Source organism: Bombina bombina, chromosome 7 (genome assembly GCF_027579735.1).
Source record: "Bombina bombina isolate aBomBom1 chromosome 7, aBomBom1.pri, whole genome shotgun sequence".
Lineage (NCBI taxonomy): Eukaryota > Metazoa > Chordata > Amphibia > Anura > Bombinatoridae > Bombina > Bombina bombina.
In genome coordinates, this window is record NC_069505.1 from 59,543,366 (window position 1) to 59,565,923 (window position 22,558).

The window sequence follows — 22,558 nt, forward strand, 5'->3', positions numbered from 1 at the left end:
AAGATGGCGTCCCTCAAATTCCGATTGGCTGATAGGATTCTATCAGCCAATCGGAATTAAGGTAGGAAAAATCCGATTGGTTGATGCTATCAGCCAATCGGATTGAAGTTCAATCCGATTGGCTGATTGGATCAGCCAATAGAATGCAAGGTCAATTCTATCGGCTGATCCAATCAGCCAATCGGATTGAACTTCAAGCCGATTGGCTGATAGCATCAACCAATCAGATTTTTCCTTCCTTAATTCTGATTGGCTGATCGAATCATATCAGCCAATCGGAATTCGAGGGACGCCACCTTGGATGACGTAATTTAAAGGAACCTTCATTCAGTTGTCGGCCGTGAAAGAAGAGGATGCTCCGCGTCGGATGTCTTGAAGATGGACGCGCTCCGCGCCAGATGTATGAAGATAGAAGATGCCTCTTGGATGAAGCCTTCTCCCAGTCCGGATGTTCTCTTCTGCCCCATTGGATGAAGACTTCTGGACGGATCTGATGACCAGTGGTGCCCGGCTGGGTGAACACGGCTCAAGGTAGGGTGATCTTCAATGGGGTAGTGTTAGCTTTTTTTAAGGGGCGATCAGGTGGGTTTTAGAGTAGGGGTGTGTGGGTAGTGGGTTGTAATGTTGGGGGGGTCCTTTTTTACAGGTAAAAGAGCTGATTACTTTGCAGCAATTCCCTCGCAAAAAGCCCTTTTAAGGGCTGGTAAAAGAGCTGATTACTTTTTTATTTAGTATAGGGTAGGGAATTTTATTATTTTGGGGGGCTTTTTTATTTTATTAGGGGGCTTAGATTAGGGGTAATTAGATTAAAATTCTTGTAATATTTTTTTATTTTTTTAAATTTAGTGGGGGTTTTTGTACTATAGTTTAGTTTATTTAATTGTATTTTAGTTTAGATAATTGTAGGTAATTTATTTAATTAATTTATTGATAGTGTAGTTTTAGGTGTATTTGTAACTAGGTAGCTATTAAATAGTTATTAACTATTTAATAGCTTTTGTACCCAGTTAAAATAAATACAAAGTTGCCTGTAAAATAAATATAAATCCTAAAATAGCTACAATGTAATTATTAGTTATATTGTAGCTATATTAGGGTTTATTTTATAGGTAAGTATTTATATTTAAATAGGAATAATTTATTTAATTATAGTAAATTTATTTAGATTTATTTAAATTATATTTAAGTCAGGGGGGTGTTAGGGTTAGGGTTAGACTTAGGTTTAGGGGTTAATAACTTTATTATAGTAGCTAGATATTGATATTGGGGGAGGCAGATTAGGGGTTAATAATTGTAGGTAGGTGGCGGCGATGTTAGGGAGGGCAGATTAGGGGTAAATAAAATGTATTAAAGTGTTTGCGAGGCGGGAGTGTGGCGGTTTAGGAGTTAATACTTTATTATAGTGGCGGTGAGGTCCGGTCGGCAGATTAGGGGTTAATAAGTGTAGGTAGGTGGCGGCGACGTTGGGTGGGGACAGATTAGGGGTTAATAAATATAATATAGGCGTCGGTGATGTTAGGGACAGCAGATTAGGGGTTCATAGCTATAATGTAGGTGGCGGTGGTGTCCGGAGCAGCAGATTAGGGGTTAATAATATAATGCAGGTGTCGGCAATTTCGGGGGCTGCAGATTAGGGGCTAATAAGTGTAAGGTTAGGGGTGTTTAGACTCGGGGTTCATGTTAGGGTGTTAGGTGTAGACTTAGAAAGTGTTTCCCCATAGGAAACAATGGGGCTGCGTTAGGAGCTGAACGCTGCTTTTTTGCAGGTGTTAGGTTTTTTATCAGCCAGCTCAGCCCCATTGTATCCTATGGGGAAATCGTGCACGAGCACGTTTTTCCAGCTTACCGCTACTGTAAGCAACGCTGGTATTGAGGGTTGAAGTGGAGCTAAATTTGGCTCAACGCTCACTTTTCTGAGGCTAACGCAGCCATTCAGAAAACTCGTAATACCAGCGTTGCCTTAAGGGTGTGCTGGAAAAAAAAGGCTCGTTAGCACCGCACAGCTTTACCGACAAAACTCCAAATCTAGGCGTTAGTTAATTCCAAAGAATAATTCTTTAAAATGTGTAAATATATACAGTACATAATGTAAACTTAGCTATGGGTATACTAGTTAAGTACAATATGTGTGTGATTATATATATATATGAATAAAAATAGCAAAGGGAGAAAAATGGCACATAATAGTGGCATTTGTAAAGACTGGGAATTCAGCACTCTTTTAAAAGAAAACAACACACTTGTAGAAATTTACTATCAAAAAAGTGGTTTTATTGTGCAGCTCGCGGGTCCGTTCAAAGCCAGATCCACATGGGCAAAGTCATAAGTTATACATATCATAACCAAAATACTATAACAAGTGACTAAACCTTAAGTCTAAAGTAACAAATATTGCACTCCAAAAGTGGGCCGGCCCATGTGACAACCTATGCTAGATGGAGAAATGGAGCATAGAAATGTTAATTCACAGGTAAAGCAGGTAGCCTATATCCAACAATGTGCTGTAAGTGGAAGGGATGTTCACAGGTATACATCAGACCTAATTAAGGTTTTAGTGAAAACTGAGATTTCCTTAAAGTGAACAACTTTCATTCCAAAATCCAGTACTTGTCACCCAAAATGACTAGATGTTATGCATAGGTAACATAAGGCATGACAAGATAGAAAAGCACAGTTATAGACATTCACATGCGTTTACATATCAAGCAGACATTGATATACAGTGATCTTTTACTCCTTAAAGGGACATAAATTTATTTTCAGTCCTCCAGACTGATACCATTTTGAGCGGTATAGAGTCCCATGGAGAAGTATGACACCAACAGGTTAAGTGTCTAATGTCGAGGCATTGAGCAAAGCGTTGTCTTATTAGCAATTACAAGCGGTATGCAGTTGTAAGCAAGTAGCAGGGAAAACAGCTGTTAATATGTTAAGTCACTCAAGCGAAAGCTGGAGCATACGTATAGAGAGCAGTCAGGTTAGAGCAACGTATAGTAGCAGGCAACATAATAAACACACATGCCAGATTTAGATAGAAAGAGGTACAGGAGGATACTTGCTTGTTGTTATAGTACCCCTCTGTCAACTGCACCTTTTAACTGTGGCCTCAGTTTGCCTGCAAGCTTGTTGAATCATCCAGTCATCTTTTAGACATCTCTCTATCCGCTCCTTTACTTAAAAGAGTGAATGGTCATCCGTTGTCCTCCGGGAATTTCCTGCTTTATCCCGACAGAATTTCCATTGAAACACTGTATTGCATTGAGTATTTTTCTGCTCCGCTTCTCTGTAACGCTGCTCAATTCAGCAACAAGCTCCACCAGCCAGCATGGATGTCACGTGAGTCGGCTTTCAAATCGCCAACACGTGTTTCACCCCCACGTCATCAAGGAGACCGGGCTTCCTCAGGGCATGTTTCCTGCACGTCATACGTGCTGTTTTATAGCTGTACTCAATAACGCCCATATTCGGAGGTGAAATTGAAAGCACTAACAAACAGAATTTAAAGTTAAAAATTCAAAATTCACATATACACATTTAGCATTTAGCAGATCGTTATAAATCAGGTATGCTGATGGTTAGGTTATTTAGGAACAACTTAATGAACTCTCAGATGAAAGGGATAAGATATAGGGGGTTAAGGCAGTCTAAAGGAAACTTCCCATATCAAGCTTTTCATTTAAACCTCCCTGTCCAATGGTAGAGAGGTTATAAATCCACTTGCATTCTTTTTGAAAGAGGATTTTGTCATTATTCCCCCCTCTACCATTGGTGATTCCCTTGTCAATCCCTATTACCCTCATACAGTCAGGTATACTGTTATGGTAAATTTCAAAGTGTCTAGCTACACTGCTAGTTTGGATTTTGTTTTTTATGTCGTCCCTGTGCTCCAGGATTCTGTCTTTCAGGATCCGTTTCATTTTCCCGACATAGAAACAGGGACATGTACATGAAAGAAGGTAAATGACTCCTTCTGTATTACAATTAAAGAAGTATTTCAGCTTATAAACTTTATCCTCATTTACTGAGAAGACCTTAGTCTGCAGCATAAATCTGCAGGCCACACATCTTTTACAGGGATAGTTACCTATCTGTTTTTGTCTAGACAACCAGTTTTTTTGGGGAGTAACAAACTTACTCTTCACTAATTTGTCTTTTAAGTTCGGGGCTCTTCTCGCTGTTAGAAGTGGTACTTCTCCTATCTCCTTAGCAATGCTTTCGTCATTTTGGGGAATACTCCAGTTATTTTTAAGTATGCTTCTTAGATGACAGTTATATTCTGTGATGAGTCTAATTCTGTTGTCTTTCTCTCTTTCTTTAGGGAGTAATAGCTAATTTCTTTCTGTCTTTTGTGCTGAACTTCTAGCATGTGCTATTACTCTCTTTGAGTACCCTCTTGCTCTAAAGCGTTTCTCCATAGAGGTAGCATGTTCATTAAATTTAGAGACTGAGGAACAATTTCTGCGTAGCCGCGAGAATTAGCCTTTTGGAATGCCTTTCTTTAAGTGCTCAGGGTGGTGACTATGTGCCTCAAGTAGGCTATTAGTGGCTGTCTCTTTTCTAAAATTCTCGGTTACAAGTACATCTTTTTCAATTTTTATATGTACATCAAGAAAGGACAGGTCTGTTTTACTAAAGTTAAGAGTTAAGGCAATGTTTCTATTATTTTTAAGTTCTGAAACAAAACACCTTAATTCATTTTCTGTGCCCTCCCAAATTAGCAAGACATCGTCCACATATCGTAACCAGAGTTGAGCGTGTTCGTTGAAGGCTTGTTTTTGGAAGACTTCTTCCATTTCCCACAGTCCCAGATGTAGGCACGCATATGTGGGGGCACAAGTGGCCCCCATTGCTGTTCCCTTATTTTGTTTATACAGTTTGTTGTCAAAGGTGAAAATATTATTTTCAAGTACGAAGGTTAACAGTTTGACAAAAAATTCTGTATGTTCGGAATACGCAGTCCCTCTAGTGTCCAAGAAATGTTTTGCTGCCCTTATTCCTACTGAGTGTGGAATAGAGGAATAAAGGCCCTCCACATCCAAGGACACTAGAATAGCTCCACTGGGTATTGTAATACCATCAATCTTCCTTAAGAGATCAGATGTGTTGATCACATAGGAAGGCATAGTTTCAAGAAAGGGTTTGAGGAAACAATCTACATAATTACCCAAATTCTCTGTTAGGCTACCTATCCCAGAAATGATAGGGCGGCCTGGGGGATTTGTAAAGTTCTTATGAATTTTGGGTATGCAGTAGAAGACCGGCATCACCGGAATATCATTGAATAAATATTTAAATTCAGATACACTAATAATGCCCTTTGACTTTGCATCATTTAATAATTTGAACAGTTCAATTTTCAGGGAGGAATAGGGTTCTCTGGGAGGCGCAAATATTGATTTTTATCCAATAATTGTCTTTTTACTTCCAAGACATAGCATTTGGCATCCCAGAGGACTACATTCCCGCCCTTATCAGCAGATTTTATCACAATGTCTTCAGCATACATTAATTCATTCAGAGCTTTCCTTTCTGCTTTTGTCAAGTTGTCGCTAGTGACCCCTGTGAGCATTAAGTTGTTTATATCCTTTTCAACTAATTTAACAAACAGGTTAACTGAGGGTATAGAAGCTATCTGGGGCATGTATTTAGATTTAGCTCTTAAACCTGATTTAACTCTAATTTGAGTGCAGCCAACAGATTGGTCAATGTCAGGGATTTCAACTTGTTCCACAAGGAGTTCTTCAAGGTCTGCGAGTGCCACTCTGTCCTCTTTACTTAGCGCCAAATCAACTACGTGTCTCTTGCCTTTCTCTTTAAACATTTGGGAAAGGACTAGGCATCTTGCAAAGTAGTGCAAGTCTTTGATAAATTCAAATTTATTAAGCCCATTCATAGGGCAAAAGGATAAACCTTTTTTTAAAACACTCATATGCGCTTGATTTAATTGGAAAGAGGATAGATTGATCACCTGCAGGTCTTTATCTGGTGACATCAGTAGCCCCTCCTGCTGCGAAACCTCCATGGAGGTCCTCTGCGTCCCCTCTCCTGACTGTAGTCCCCTTGTCTGTTCTGTCTGGAAGGATATCTCCTTCCTTCTGAAAGAGTATTCCCTCCTCCTGTGTCTCTTCCTGCCCCCTCTCCTTCTTCTAAACCAGTTCTGGCTATCTGAAGTTCATTTTTTGACGACTGTTTCTCAATTTATACATCTGAGCTGTCAGTTCCTGAGTCATATGAGCCTCTAGCTGTTTGGTAATTGTATACCCGATTTTTTAAGTAGTCGCCATTGTCTCTAGCCAGTTTTCTACTTTTCCTAGATTTAATATCTGCCTGAATCTGGCTAATTGCTCTTGTATTTCTCTATTTAATTTCTCAAAATTGGGATTCTGTTCAAATGTATTGATCACCTTAAGTGCATCTTCTACCGGTTGTTTTGTTTTCTCAAACCTCTCCTTATTTCTTTTAATAATTTTCTTCATGAGAATAATTGAACAGTCTGTAAGACTGGAATTCCAGTCTTCCAAAAAGGCATCACCTCCTTCATCTTCTCTCAAGTTAGTACCTGGATCTAGTCTCAATCTTAGCCCCCTCGGGACAATCCCATTCTTTACATAGTTCTCTAAGCTTGCTGTTTCTGCACGTAATTTAATCTGTTTAACTAGCAATTTTTTATACTCTTTGAATGCAGTAAAAATGTTCAGTGGATTCACTTCCCCATTCTTACTTTCTAGGGTGCCTGGCACCGACAAGGTCACAATTAAGTCAGCTTCCCAAGTTTCATCTGAAAGTTCATATGCCATTGTCCAAAATTGGATTCCAGACTAAGTCTCAGAAACCAGCCAGCCGCACAACATCCACAATTAAGAAAAAGTAGTTTAATTATTTAATTTATATGTTTTACTTCATCCACCAGAGTACCAGAAAAGGGGACCTAAGTCCAAGTGGCTGGTAAATAACTATTACAAGCTCTATTTATAGGGGGTGGATGGAAAAATCTGCAAAAGACCAAGTGTTGAAGTGAAGAGAATCCTCATACACTTCCTAGTATAGAAACACAATTTTTCTATAACAATATTAATATAAATAGTTTTGGTGCAGACCCATTAAATTACTATGAATAAAAATAGCAAAGGGAGAAAAATGGCACATAATAGTGGCATTTGTAAAGACTGGGAATTCAGCACTCTTTTAAAAGAAAACAACACACTTGTAGAAATTTACTATCAAAAAAAGTGGTTTTATTGTGCAGCTCGCGGGTCCGGACAAAGCCAGATCCACATGGGCAAAGTCATAAGTTATACATATCATAACCAAAATACTATAACAAGTGACTAAACCTTAAGTCTAAAGTAACAAATATTGCACTCCAAAAGTGGGCCGGCCCATGTGACAACCTATGCTAGATGGAGAAATGGAGCATAGAAATGTTAATTCACAGGTAAAGCAGGTAGCCTATATCCAACAATGTGCTGTAAGTGGAAGGGATGTTCACAGGTATACATCAGACCTAATTAAGGTTTTAGTGAAAACTGAGATTTCCTTAAAGTGAACAACTTTCATTCCAAAATACAGTACTTGTCACCCAAAATGAATAGATGTTATGCATAGGTAACATAAGGCATGACAAGATAGAAAAGCACAGTTATAGACATTCACATGCGTTTACATATCAAGCAGACATTGATATACAGTGATCTTTTACTCCTTAAAGGGACATAAATTTCTTTTCAATCCTCCAGACTGATACCAATTTGAGCGGTCTGAGAAGATTCACATATCTCAGACTCTTCTCAGACTAATGTGATACCATTTGGTTGGAGTCACCATAAATATCACTAAGGGTGTTAAGTTACAAGAAACAACAAATTACCCCTGTACAGCGCTCAGTGCTTAAGCTGCCAGACAATCTATTTACATTGTATCCAATACTGCTATTACTGTCAAGCCGTGATACACCATAAAGAGGAACAAAGTCCTCTTTGGACGAATACCACACAGGTTTACAGTAAAAAGTAGAGAGAAAAAATCACTCTGTGTCCTCTCCTTTCTTAACCGCTCCTTCAGTGTGCTCGTCTCCTTGGGTAAACAGCAATGATAACGTCTGCAGCGCGCCTTGCCTGAATGATCCCAGCGCTCACAACACACAGCTTACCAGCTCCTCCTCTCACTCCTGTCCCCTGCAAACCGCCAATAGAATCCCCTGTGATTCCAGTTAGTATCCAATCAGAAGCACAACAAAGCGAGGCAGAGGGACAGGTTTAAACATTAAAAACATCAAGTTTATTACGCAAAAAAGGGGTAAAAGTATAACTTGTCACATCGCACAAACACAAGTAAGTAAAAAAGCCGGTGTAGCAGAGGTCTTACGCGTTTCAGCTTACGCCTTCCTTATAGACAGTGCTACACCGGTCACTAGCAGCCATTTAAATACTCTTGTGAATAAGCAGCACCTGTATCTATGACCAGCATCAGAATCATGTTACTAATCACCGTAAAGAGACAAAGTCCCTCCTAATGGACTATGCTATGAGTGCATAATCATATCATGTCTTGAAAATAAGCACTTGTAAGTATTAAGATACTAAATTACACCTTGTACAATCTAACTTTATAGTAGATTTTTTTTCTTTTCTTAAACAAGACGTACTTAAATTTAAAAAGCTTTAATTACTCAGGGAGATAAATGGATAGTTTGATCATAATTTAAATGTGCATGGGTGTATTTGAAGTTCAAACTGAAGCACTTTAGCAATATATTTCCATTAGTAAAAATGCTTCAATTAAAATGTTTTACGATTTTTCATGGGCATATGCACATATGCTGTGTTTTCTGTGCACCAGTATTTAAATAATACACTTTCTCAGAGAGTCAGCAGTGCTTTTATGACACAAAATAAGTCACAGACACAATATACGCCACCACCAGTTGTCTGAGCTTGAATACTGGTTGATGGGCCCTCACAGCATATGTGCGTATGCCATTGAAAAATGTAATTACTTTTTCAAGAAACATTTTTGACAATGAAAGTATATAGCAAAAGTGCTTCTATTAATAATTGAAATGCAACCATGTACATTTCATTTTTGACCTGATAATGTATAAATGGTTGTGCCAAATGAGTGTGTAACAATTTACAGAATATGGAGCTTTTCTTAAAACAAATGTCTTTTGTATTTCAGCTACTGCAAAGATGCTAAATATAACTCTGTAATGAACCTAAGCAGATACAAGACAGTTTTTTCACAGCTAGAGGGTGTTAGTTCATGTGTGCCATATAGATAACATTGTGCTCATTCCCATTGGAGTTATTTATGAGCCAGCACTGATTGGCTAAAATGCAGGTCTAGCAATAGAACTGAAATAAGGGTGCAGTCTGCAAAGGCTTAGATACAAGGTAATCAAAGAGGTAAAAAATATATTAATATAACAGTGTTGGTTGTGCAAAACTGGGGAATAGGTAATAATAATATCTATCTTTTTAAATAATAACAATTCTGGAGTAGACCTTCTCTTTAAGGAAGAAGTCAGAGTTAGCCCAAGACAAACAGGATTACTTTAGAGACCATCCTGGAGTCATTTGATGATCATCAAACTACTTTAGAAGTCATTTGCACATCATCAGGCTTGTGACGTCATCAGCTAAGGTAAAGAATTCTGGGTAATGACTTCAGAATGATTAGCAGATGAGCTCACTGATTACTTCACAAGCATGAACAGCCAGTGAATGACTCTAGAGTCATCTCATTTAAATATTTCGGCCTGGGCGTAAACTTCAGGATGGCTTCTGATAACTAATGTAGAGCCATCTATTACTTCAGAATGACTCCAGGAAGATCATCCTTTTTGGCTAGGGAGGGCTTAGGGTGGAGTTAAAGTGAATGTGGCATAATTACAGCATTTGCACTGTGAGAAGCTGCTTATGCCCTCCCTCCCTCCCTGGCTGTGGTTGGACTCTGTTACAGCTTTGTTGGGTTGCTTTCCCTATGAGGTGAATATTTGCGGTGGTTTTTAGGGGTACCCAGTGTTGGTTGCTTAATGGAGGATGTGCCTTTAAAGTGATGAATGTGCAAGTTAGGGGCAAAGCACTGAGGGACTATATTTCATACTGTTATTTATGTTTCAAGTTCTTTATTTCTTAGTTATTTGGTTATTTTAATAAACAAAGCTGTAGCCTTTATTCCCCATGTGTTAGTGTATTTATTAGTGTAACTGAGAGACAAGTGTAGGGGTCAAATCTTTAAAAACGATGTACATTTTAGCTTATTGTATAACCCCAGCCAGTGGCACTTCTAGAGGGGGAGCAAAGGCTGCAAAGAACCCCCAATCTTCTATCTTGCATCTCACTGGAATCTTCTATTGTGCATCTCACTGGAATCTTCTATCTTGCATCTCACTGGAATCTCCTATCTTGCATCTCACTGGAATCTTCTATCTTGCATCTCACACTCAAGAAATGTAAAAATTAAACTTGCATGATTCAGATATAGCATGTGATGTTAAGACACTTTTAAATTAACTTCTATTTTCAAGTATGCTGCATTCTCTTGGTATCCCTTGTTGAAAAAGAATACACACATATCCTACACTAGTGGGAGCTAGCTGCACACATTTGTCTCTCGTGATTGGCTATCTAGATATGTTCAGCTAACTGCTAGTAGCGTATTGCTGTTCCTTCCGCAAAGAACAACAAGATAAAGAAGTAAATTAGAAAATTGTTTAAAATTGTATGTTCTATCCAAATCATGAAAGAAAAATGTGGGGCTTCCTGTCCCTTTAAGGCAAACAACATCCCATAACTGCCTAACCACGCCCCTGGCCACCTGACTCTTCCCTCAGAACACCTCCCCCTTCCCATGGAACGCTGATGACTAAACCCAGGAATGTTTGTCACCCCCCCTAAAATAAGGTTTCTGGAACCACCACTGACCCCAGCCTTTTAGAGAAAAATGCTATAGTCACTTTTTTTCAACAAACTTTATTGAATTTTTATGTTTTTATTTTAGACAAACAGAAAAAAAATGTACACAGATCTAAACATTGGTACATCACTGTATAATAAATATAAGAAAATCAGTATACAAGCTTTGAACTGCAGACAAGCAAAGCCATAGATTTTATTATGGACTCCAGCTCGTATGATATCTAGAGAGTCTATCTATATGTGCGGAAGAGGAAGTTACTAGCATCTGTTGTATCTTCATGAATGAATGAAGATAATGTAAATCCTGAGAGAAGAAGGAAAAAAGGGAAAAAGCAAACCCTCCATCTCTGGGTTATCTTTCCTCTGTAGTCCAACACCTTATCCCATGTCAGGGTATACTAACAGTGACTTATTAATTTTATTTACAGAATCCTCCAGTGTTGGTAAGATCTTTAAAAAACATAATTTATGTAAGAACTTACCTGATAAATTCATTTCTTTCATATTGGCAAGAGTCCATGAGCTAGTGACGAATGGGATATACAATCCTACCAGGAGGGGCAAAGTTTTCCTAACCTCAAAATGCCTATAAATACACCCCTCACCACACCAATAATTCAGTTTAACAAATAGCCAAGTAGTGGAGTGATAAAGAAAGGAGTAAAAAGCATCAACAAAGGAATTTGGAAATAATTGTGCTTTAAAAAAATCATAACCACCATAAAAAGGGTGGGCCTCATGGACTCTTGCCAATATGAAAGAAATGAATTTATCAGGTAGGTTCTTACATAAATTATGTTTTCTTTCATGTAATTGGCAAGAGTCCATGAGCTAGTGACGTATGGGATATCAATACCCAAGATATGGAACTCCATCAAGAGTCACTAGAGAGGGAGGGATAACAATAAACAACAGCCATATGCTGAAAAATTAATCCACAACCCAAAATATAAGTTATTCTTATGAAGAAAAGAAAAACTTAAAACATCAGCAGAAGAATCAAACTGAAACCGCTGCCTGAAGAACTTTTCTACCAAAAACTGCTTCTAAAGAAGCAAATACATCAAAACGGTAGAATTTAGTAAATGTATGCAAAGAGGACCAAGTCGCTGCTTTGCAAATCTGATCAACTGAAGCTTCATTCTTAAAAGCCCACAAATTGGAGACTGATCTAGTAGAATGAGCTGTAATTCTCTGAGGCGGGGCCTGACCCGACTCCAAATAAGCTTGAAGAATCAAAAGCTTTAACCAAGAAGCCATGGAAATAGCAGAGGCCTTCTGACCTTTCCTAGGACCAGAAAATATAACAAATAGACTAGAAGTCTTCCTGAAATCTTTAGTAGCTTCAACATAATATTTCAAAGCCCTTACCACATCCAAAGAATGTAAGGATATTTCCAAAGAATTCTTAGGATTAGGACACAAGGAAGGAACAACAATTTCTCTACTAATGTTGTTAGAATTCACAACCTTAGGTAAAAACTTAAATGAAGTCCGAAAACCGCCTTATCCTGATGAAAAATCAGAAAAGGAGATTCACAAGAAAGAGCAGAAAGCTCAGAAACTCTTCTAGCAGAAGAGATGGCCAAAAGGAACAACACTTTCCAAGAAAGCAGTTTAATGTCCAAAGAGTGCATAGGCTCAAATGGAGGAGCCTGTAATGCCCTCAAAGCCAAATTAAGACTCCAAGGAGGAGAAATTGATTTAATGACAGGCTTAATACGAACTAAAGCCTGTACAAAACAGTGAATATCAGGAAGATTAGCAATCTTTCTGTGAAATAAAACAGAAAGAGCAGAGATTTGTCCCTTCAAGGAACTTGCAGACAAACCCCTATCCAAACCATCCTGGAAAAACTAAAATTCTAGGAATTCTAAAAGAATGCCAAGAGAATTTATGAGAAGAACACCATGAAATGTAAGTCTTTCAAACTCGATTATAAATCTTCCTAGAGACAGCTTTACGAGCTTGTAACATAGTATTAATCACTGAGTCAGAGAAACCTCTATGACTTAGTACTAAGCGTTCAATTTCTATACCTTCAAATTTAATGATTTGAGATCCTGATGGAAAAACGGACCTTGAGACAGTAGGTCCGGCCTTAACGGAAGTGGCCAAGGTTGGCAACTGGACATCCGAACAAGATCCGCATACTAAAACCTGTGGGGCCATGCTGGAGCCACCAGCAACACAAATGATTGTTCCATGATGATTTTGGAGATCACTCTTGGAAGAAGAACTAGAGGCGGGAAGATATAAGCAGGTTGATAACACCAAGGAAGTGTCAGTGCATCCACTGCTTCCGCCTGAGAATCCCTGGACCTGGACAGGTATCTGGGAAGTTTCTTGTTTAGATGAGAAGCCATCAGATCTATTTCTGGAAGACCCCACATCTGAACAATCTGAGAAAACACATCCGGATGGAGAGACCACTCCCCTGGATGTAAAGTCTGACGGCTGAGATAATCCACCTCCCAATTGTCTACATCTGGGATATGAACCACAGAAATTAGACAGGAGCTGGATTCTGCCCAAACAAGTATCCAAGATACTTCTTTCATAGCTTGGGGACTGTGAGTCCCACCCTGATGATTGACATATGCCACCGTTGTGATATTGTCTGTCTGAAAACAAATGAATGGTTCTCTCTTCAACAGAGGCCAAAACTGAAGAGCTCTGAGAATTGCACAGAGTTCTAAAATATTGATTGGTAATCTCGCCTCTTGAGATTTCCAAACCCCTTGTGCTGTCAGAGATCCCCAGACAGCTCCCCAACCTAAAAGACTCGCATCCGTTGTGATCACAGTCCAGGTTGGCCGAACAAAAGAGGCCCCTTGAAATAAACGCTGGTAGTTTAACCACCACGTCAGAGAGTGTCGAACATTGGGATTTAAGGATATTAATTGTGATATCTTTGTATAATCCCGGCACCATTGATTCAGCATACAAAGCTGGAGAAGTCTCATGTGAAAATGAGCAAAAGGAATCGCGTCCGATGCTGCAGTCATGAGGCCTAAAACTTCCATGCACATAGCCACTGAAGGGAATGGCTGAGACTGAAGGTGCCGACATGCTGCAACCAACTTCAAATGTCTCTTGTCTGTTAGAGACAGAGTCATGGACACTGAATCTATCTGGAAACCTAAAAAGGTGACCCTTGTCTGAGGAATAAAAAAAAATGTTTTGGTAAATTGATCCTCCAACCATGTTTTCGAAGAAACTACACTAGTTGATTTGTGTGAGATTCTGCAGAGTGTAAAGAATGAGCTAGTACCAATATATCGTCCAAATAAGGAAACACCGTAATACCCTGTTCTCTGATTACAGAGAGTAGGGCACCCAAAACCTTTGAAATTATTCTTGGAGCTGTTGCTAGGCCAAATGGAAGAGCAACAAATTGGTAATGCTTGTCTAGAAAAGAGAATCTCAGGAACTGAAAATGTTCTGAATGAATTGGAATATGAAGCATCCTGCAAGTCTATTGTAGACATATAATGTCCTTGCTGAACAAAAGGCAGAATAGTCCTTATAGTCACCATCTTGAAAGTTGGTACTCTTACATAACGATTCAAAATTTTCAGATCGAGAACTGGTCTGAATGAATTTTCTTTCTTTGGGACAATGAATAGATTTGAATAAAACCCCAGAGCTTGTTCCTCAAAAGGAACTGACATCTATCTTATCTATCTATCTATCTATCTATCTATCTATCTATCTATCTATCTATCTATTGGGTTCTTGTATAGTGCGGCTATTCACCCGTAAGGGTCTCAAGGCGCTGAGGGTTGCAGTTCAGTCGAAGAGCCAGGTCTTGAGGTCCTTTCTGAACTTAGTTAGGGCGGTAGCTTGTCTGAGGTGCAGCAGGAGGGTGTTCCAAGTCTTGGCTGCCAGGTGAGAGAAGGATCTGCCGCCCGCTGTGGTTTTCCTGATGCGGGGGATGACCGCGAGGGCTTGGTTGGCCGATCAAAGTTGTCTGGCAGGGGTGTAGAAGGTAACGCAGTGGTTCAAGTATTACCCCTGAAAACTCCAGGTCTGAAACACACTTCAGGAAAGCCTGGGATTTTACTGGATTTACTGGGATGCGTGAGAGAAAAAATCTTCTCACAGGAGGTCTTACTCTGAATCCTATTTGGTACCCCTGAGAGACAATGCTCTGAATCCATTGATTTTGGACAGAATTTGCCCAAACATCCTTGAAAAACCTTAATCTGCCCCCTACCAGCTAAGCTGGAATGAGGGCCGCACCTTCATTCGGACTTAGGGCTGACTTTGGTCTGATAAAAGGCTTGGATTTATTCCAATTTGAGGAAGGCTTCCAATTGGAAACAGATTCCTTTGGGGAAGGATTAGGTTTTTGTCCTTATTTTGACAAAAGGAACAAAAACGATTAGAAGCCTTAGATTTACCCTTAGGTTTTTTATCCTGAGGCAAAAAAAAAACTCCCTTCCCCTCAGTAACAGTTGAAATAATAGAATCCAACTGAGAACCAAATACATTATTACCTTGGAAAGAAAAGATAGTAATCTAGACTTAGATGTCATATCAGCATTCCAAGATTTAAGCCACAAAGCTCTTCTAGCTAAAATAGCTAAAGACATGGATCTAACATCAATTTTGATAATATCAAAAATAGCATCACAAATAAAATACTTAGCATGTTGCAGTAAATGAAAAATGCTATATAGGTCAGAATCCAATTCTTGTTGCGCTAAATTCTCCAACCAAAAAGTTGAAGCAGCTGCAACATCAGCCAAAGAAAATGCAGGCCTAAGAAGATGACCTGAATATAAATAGGCTTTCCTTATATAAGATTCAAGCTTCCTATCTAAAGGATCTTTAAAGGAAGTACTATCTTCCATAGGAATAGTGGTTCGTTTAGCAAGAGTAGAAATAGCCCCATCAACTTTGGGGATCTTTTCCCTAAACTCTATTGAAATTGCTGTTAAAGGATACAATTTTTTAAACCTTGCAGAAGGATTAAAAGGAGTACCCTGCTTATTCCATTCCTTAGAAATCATATCAGAAATAGCACCAGGAATAGGAAAAACCTCTGGAGTAACCACAGGAGGTTTAAAAACAGAATTTAAACATTTACTGGTTTTAATATCAATAGGACTAGCTTCCTCAGTATCCAAAGTAATTAACACTTCTTTTAACAAAGAACGCATATACTCCATTTAAAATAAATAAGTAGATTTGTCAGTGTCAATATCTGAGGAAGGATCTTCTGAAACAGAAAGATCCTTATCAGAGGTGGATAATTCATTATGTTGTCTGTCATTTGAAATTTTATCAACTTTATGAGAAGTTTTAAAAGACCTCTTACGCTTATTAGAAGGTGGAAATGCAGACAAAGCCTTCTGAATAGAATCAGTAACAAATTCTTTAAAATTCATAGGTATATCATGTACATTAGAAGTTGAAGGAACTTCAACCGGCAATGTACTATTACTGATTGACACACTATCTGCATGTAAAAGTTTATCATGACAACTAATACAAATGACATTAGGAGATATAATCTCCACAATTTTACAACAAATGCACTTAGCTTTGGTAGAACCGATGTCAGGCAGCAAAGTTCCAACAGATACTTCTGAGGTAGGATCAGATTGAGACATCTTGCAAAATGTAAAAGAAAAAACAACATATAAAGCAAAATGATCAATTTCCTTATATGACAGTTTCAGGAATGGGAAAAAATGCAAATAGCATAGCCCTCTGACATAGAAAAAGGCAAGAGGCAAAAAGCAATGGGGCAATAAATAATGAAAAAAGTTTGGTGCCAAGTCTGACGCACAACGTAACTAAAAAATTTTGGCCCCCAACCATGTCCGGAAATGACACACTCGCATCACTAACGACGCAACCCTGTGTGAAACCTCTGCGTCAATTACGATGCCGGAAATTACAAACTTGCGTCAACGGACGTGCATTTTGCGCCAAAAAATTCTCACGCCAAGAATGACGCAATAAAGTTTAGCATTTGGCGCACCTGCGGGCCTAAGTCAGCCTGCAATTTGAAACAAAGTAGTCAATTGAATAAAAGACTAAACCCCAGGTAAGAAAAATATTTCTTAATATTAACTTTCCCCAAATATCAAACTGACAATCTGCAAAAGGAAATACATGAACCTGACTCATGGCAAATATAAGTACAATACATATATTTAGAACTTTATATAAATGCATAAAGTGCCAAACCATAGCTGAGGTGTCTTAAGTAATAAAAACATACTTACCAAAAGACCCCCTTCCACATATAGCAGATAGCCAAACCAGTACTGAAACAGTTATCAGTAGAGGTAATGGTATATGAGAGTATATCGTCGATCTGAAAAGGGAGGTAGGAGATGAATCTCTACGACCGACAACAGAGAACCTATGAAAAAGACCCCCGTTAGGAAAACCATTGCATTCAATAGGTGATACTCTCCACGTCCCTCTGACATTCGCTGTACTCTGAGAGGAATCAGGCTTCAAAATGCTGAGAAGCGCATATCAACGTAGAAATCTTAGCACAAACTTACTTCACCACCTCCATAGGTGGCAAAGTTTGTAAAACTGAATTATGGGTGTGGTGAGGGGTGTATTTATAGGCATTTTGAGGTTTGGGAAACTTTGCCCCTCCTGGTAGGATTGTATATCCCATACGTCACTAGCAAGAAAGTACATAATTTTACACTTATTTATGTAATTATTTACGTATTTATTTATCTAACAGACGTGTTGAATGTTCATTTTTGTAGACTGAAATAACGTTTAATAAACCAAGAAAATCAAGGTTTTGTATTCCTTAAAATGATGTCTTTTTTTTTTTTTCATGATTCAGATAAAACATAAAATTAGAAAAAAATAAAATTTACTTCTCTTATCAAATTTGCTTTGTTCTCATTGTATTCTCTGTTGAAGAGATACCTAGGTAGGTAGTGTGCATGTCTGGAGCACAACAAGACAGGAAATAGTGCTGCCATCTAGTGGTCTTGCTAATGTATAAAATTATTTTAAAACTGCTGCCATCTAGTGGTCTTGATAATGTACAACATTCTTTTAAAACTGCTGCCATCTAGTGGTCTTGCTAATGTATAACATTCTTTTAAAACTGCTGCCATCTAGTGGTCTTGCTAATGTATAACATTATTTCAAAACTGCTGCTATATAGTGCTGTAGATATGAACATGATCCTGAGTTTACCTTCCTGATTTGTAACAAATGAAACAAAGAGAAAATTGGATAATGGAAGTAAATTGGAAAGTTCTTTAAAACTGCATGCTCTATCTAAATCATGAAAGACAAATTTGGGGTTTCATATCCCTTTAAGCTTTCAAGCTCTTATAGGCCACTGAAGAAGAGAACTTGATTAAAAGCTATCACAATCCACTAGAAGTAGCATTTTCCACGGGACCAATTCAGCAATAACCCTTTTTGTGGAACCAATGTGTTGAATAATTATGGCATTAAACTACAACTCTACAGCTCACAATCTTGTTATAACATAGAACATTTTTCATGATAATCATACAAGAATTTCAGTTGCACGGATTGGTTGAATTAGCACATGGGTTCCCATGTGAGCAGTAACGCCACGTCAAGGCTCCAACCATTGTTACTGGCCATTCACACATGCTGTAGACATTGTTTTATTCACAAATTCACAAACATTAGGTGGAAACAGTGCCTGAATCATACATTGAACAAGCTTTGTATATTTATAGAACACAGTAACATAATAGCATAGTAGATGAGGTTGAAAAAAGACATAAGTCCATCAAGTTCAACCTATACAAATCTTCATTTATCTACAGTAAAAGCTCCAGTTGATCTTATATTAATCCCATTTTAAAAGTGACCCATTTAACACCAGCAATCATATCCCTGAATTTTGTTTCTAGCCAGAAATGTATCTAAACCATTTAAAAATGTATCTTAAGGTATCGGCATTTACTACCTCCTTAGGTAATACGTTCCACAATTTGATTTCTCTTACAGTGAAAAAGCGTTTATGTTGCTGGAGATTAAGGGCTCCATTTATTAAGCAGCGGATGCTGCTTCGGAGGCCCATCGTTTCAGAAGCAGCAATCGTAAGACCGCCATCTTTTATTGACAGCTCTGCTAGCAGTCGATTGGCCACCAGTGTGCAGAGAACGGCAGTTTGGAACTCTGTAGTGAGTGATTGAACAGATGATAGGGAGTTTTTATGCCCTTCAACATATGCCCGCACTTACATTTAAGTGGAGTATATCTCCAGAGGGTGCACATCTGGAGCTCTATATGGCAGTTGGCAGCAGTTTTGAAAGAATGCTTTAAAATTTTTATACATTGTGAAACACTGGTGCCATCTAGTGCTCAAAAACGTTCTTGCAAAACTGCTGCCATATAATTCTATTCAACCTACATAGGTTTAGAAAACCATCTGAATAAAGTAAATCTACAAGTAAAGTGGAATCTTTTTTTTTTTTTTTAAACAGAGGAAAAGGATTTAGGCGTTCTTTCAGATAACCAAAAAATAAGTGTCCAGCTAAGGCTAATAAGATACTAGCATGTTTTAAAACAGGCATTAAGGCAAGGGGGGATGCATCATTCTGTCACTATATAAATCCCTGTTAAGATCTCACCTTGAAAATGGAGTGCAGTTCTGAGGACTATTTAAAAAAAGGACACTGCAGAATTAGAAAACATTCAGAGAAGGGTTGCAAAACTGAAAAGGGGAATTGAATATGCTACTTTTTTTTTTAATAAAAAACTATAATGCCCTCTCTTTTGAGGGTATTTGGGGCACTTTTAGAAAATTAACCAGAGATCTAATCTCTGGTTAATTTTCTAAGCGCTAATGGCTACTGCAAGCTAACAGACACCGTTTGAGTGTGCACAATAATTTAGCGCTTCACTTGTAATCTAGCCATGTGTCTTTTTACTCTAGAAAAAAAAGCATTTAAGAGGTGACTTGATTACTTTATAGAAATATATTAAAGGTCCACATACAAAGTTGATGGAAGCTCTGTTTATTCTAGGGTAGTTAATTTTGACAAGAGGTCACAATTTAAGGCTTGAGGTAAGGAGATTTAATCTCCAGCACTGTATACATTTGTTCACAGTAAGAGCTATCAAATTGTGGAACTCATTACCTAAGTAGGTAGTGAATGCCTTAGATACAATTCTGGCTAGAAACAGAATTCAGGGATATAATTGATTGTGTTAAATGGGACTGCTTTTTAATTAATGCTCAATTGGAGCTTCTTTATTGAAAATCTAATAGGACGTTTATAGGTTAAACTCAATATATCTTCTTTCAACCTCATATACTATGTTACTATATTAAGTGTATGGTATTTGTAGTTCTCCTCTCCAATGGTTCAGACTAAAAATACAAGAGAACCCCTTCTGAGCATTAACCACTGCAAAACAAAAAGTCAGGGTCTAAAATGATACATTAGCAGCATAGGCACATACTGTATTTATTTAATACCTATGCACTAAATAATTATATTTAAGCAGTGTAGGCACATACTGTGTTTATATAATACCTAGGCACTACACAATGATACGTTAGCAGTGTATGCGCATACTGAATTTGCACATACTGAATTTATATAATACCTAGGCACTATACAATGATACGTTAGCAGTGTATGCGCATACTGAATTAGCACATACTGAATTTATATAATACCTAGGCACTACATAATGATACGTTAGCAGTGTAGGCGCATACTGTATTTATATAATATCTAGGCACTACATAATGATACATTAGCAGTGTAGGCGCATACTGTATTTATATAATACCTAGGCACTACATAATGATACGTTAGCAGTGTAGGCGCATACTGTATTTATATAATACCTAGGCACCACATAATGATACGTTAGCACTGTAGGTGCATACTGTATTTATATAATACCTAGACACTACATAATGATACGTTAGCAGTGTAGGCGCATACTGTATTTATATAATACCTAGGCACTACATAATGATACGTTAGCAGTGTAGGCACATACTGTATTTATATAATACCTAGGCACTACATAATGATACATTAGCAGTGTAGGTGCATACTGTATTTATATAATACCTAGGCACTACATAATGATACGTTAGCAGTGTAGGCGCATACTGTATTTATATAATACCTAGGCACTACATAATGATACGTTAGTAGTGTAGGCGCATACTGTATTTATATAATACCTAGGCACTACATAATGATACGTTAGCAGTGTAGGCGCATACTGTATTCATATAATACCTAGGCACTTCATAATGATACGTTAGCAGTGTAGGCGCATACTATATTTATATAATACCTAGACACTACACAATGATACGTTAGCAGTGTAGGCGCACACTGTTTTTATATAATACCTAGGCACTACATAATGATACGTTACCAGTGTAGGCGCATATTGTATTTATATAATACCTAGGCACTACACAATGATACGTTAGCAGTGTATGTGCATACTGAATTTATATAATACCTAGGCACTACATAATGATACGTTAGCAATGTAAGCACATAATGTATTTATATAATACCTAGGCACTACATAATGAAACGTTAGCAGTGTAGGCGCATACTGTATTTATATAATACCTACGATCTTTATAATGATACGTTAGCAGTGTAGGTGCATACTATATTTATATAATACCTAGACACTACACAATGATACGTTAGCAGTGTAGGTGCATACTGTTTTTATATAATACCTTGGCACTACATAATGATATGTTACCAGTGTAGGCGCATATTGTATTTATATAATACCTAGGCACTACATAATGATACGTTAGCAATGTAAGTACATAATGTATTTATATAATACCTAGGCACTACATAATGATACGTTAGCAGTGTAGGTGCATACTGTATTTATATAATACCTAGGCACTACATAATGATACGTTAGCAGTGTAGGCGCATACTGTATTTATATCATACCTAGGCACTACATAATGATACGTTAGCAGTGTAGGCGCATACTGTATTTATATAATACCTAGGCACTACATAATGATACGTTAGCAGTGTAGGTGCATACTGTATTTATATAATACCTAGGCACTATATAATGATACGTTAGCAGTGTAGGTGCATACTGTATTTATATAATACCTAGGCACTATATAATGATACGTTAGCAGTGTAGGTGCATACTGTATTTATATAATACCTAGGCACTACATAGTGATACGTTAGCAGTGTAGGTGCATACTGTATTTATATAATACCTAGGCACTACATAATGATACGTTAGCAGTGTAGGTGCATACTGTATTTATATAATACCTAGGCACTACATAATGATACGTTAGTAGTGTAGGCGCATACTGTATTTATATAATACCTAGGCTCTTCATAATGATACGTTAGCAGTGTAGGCGCATACTGTATTTATATAATACCTAGGCACTACATAATGATACGTTAGCAGTGTAGGCGCATACTATATTTATATAATACCTAGTCACTACATAATGATACGTTAGCAGTGTAGGCGCATACTGTATTTATATAATACCTAGGCACTACATAATGATACGTTAGCACAGTAGGTGCATACTGTATTTATATAATACCTAGGCACTACATAATGATACGTTAGCAGTGTATGCGCATACTGTATTTATATAA

At 37.8% G+C, this 22,558-nt stretch overlaps 1 long non-coding RNA gene across 2 annotated transcripts in view; it reads right to left on the bottom strand.

Moving 5' to 3' along the window:
- Positions 1–2,249: 2,249 nt before the first annotated feature.
- Positions 2,250–22,558, bottom strand: part of LOC128665886 (uncharacterized) — a 50,624-nt gene continuing 30,315 nt past the window's right edge. For both annotated transcript variants that reach the window (XR_008403185.1, XR_008403186.1), the window contains one exon: positions 2,250–3,485. This is a non-coding gene — a long non-coding RNA (uncharacterized LOC128665886). The remainder of the gene's footprint in view (positions 3,486–22,558) is intronic.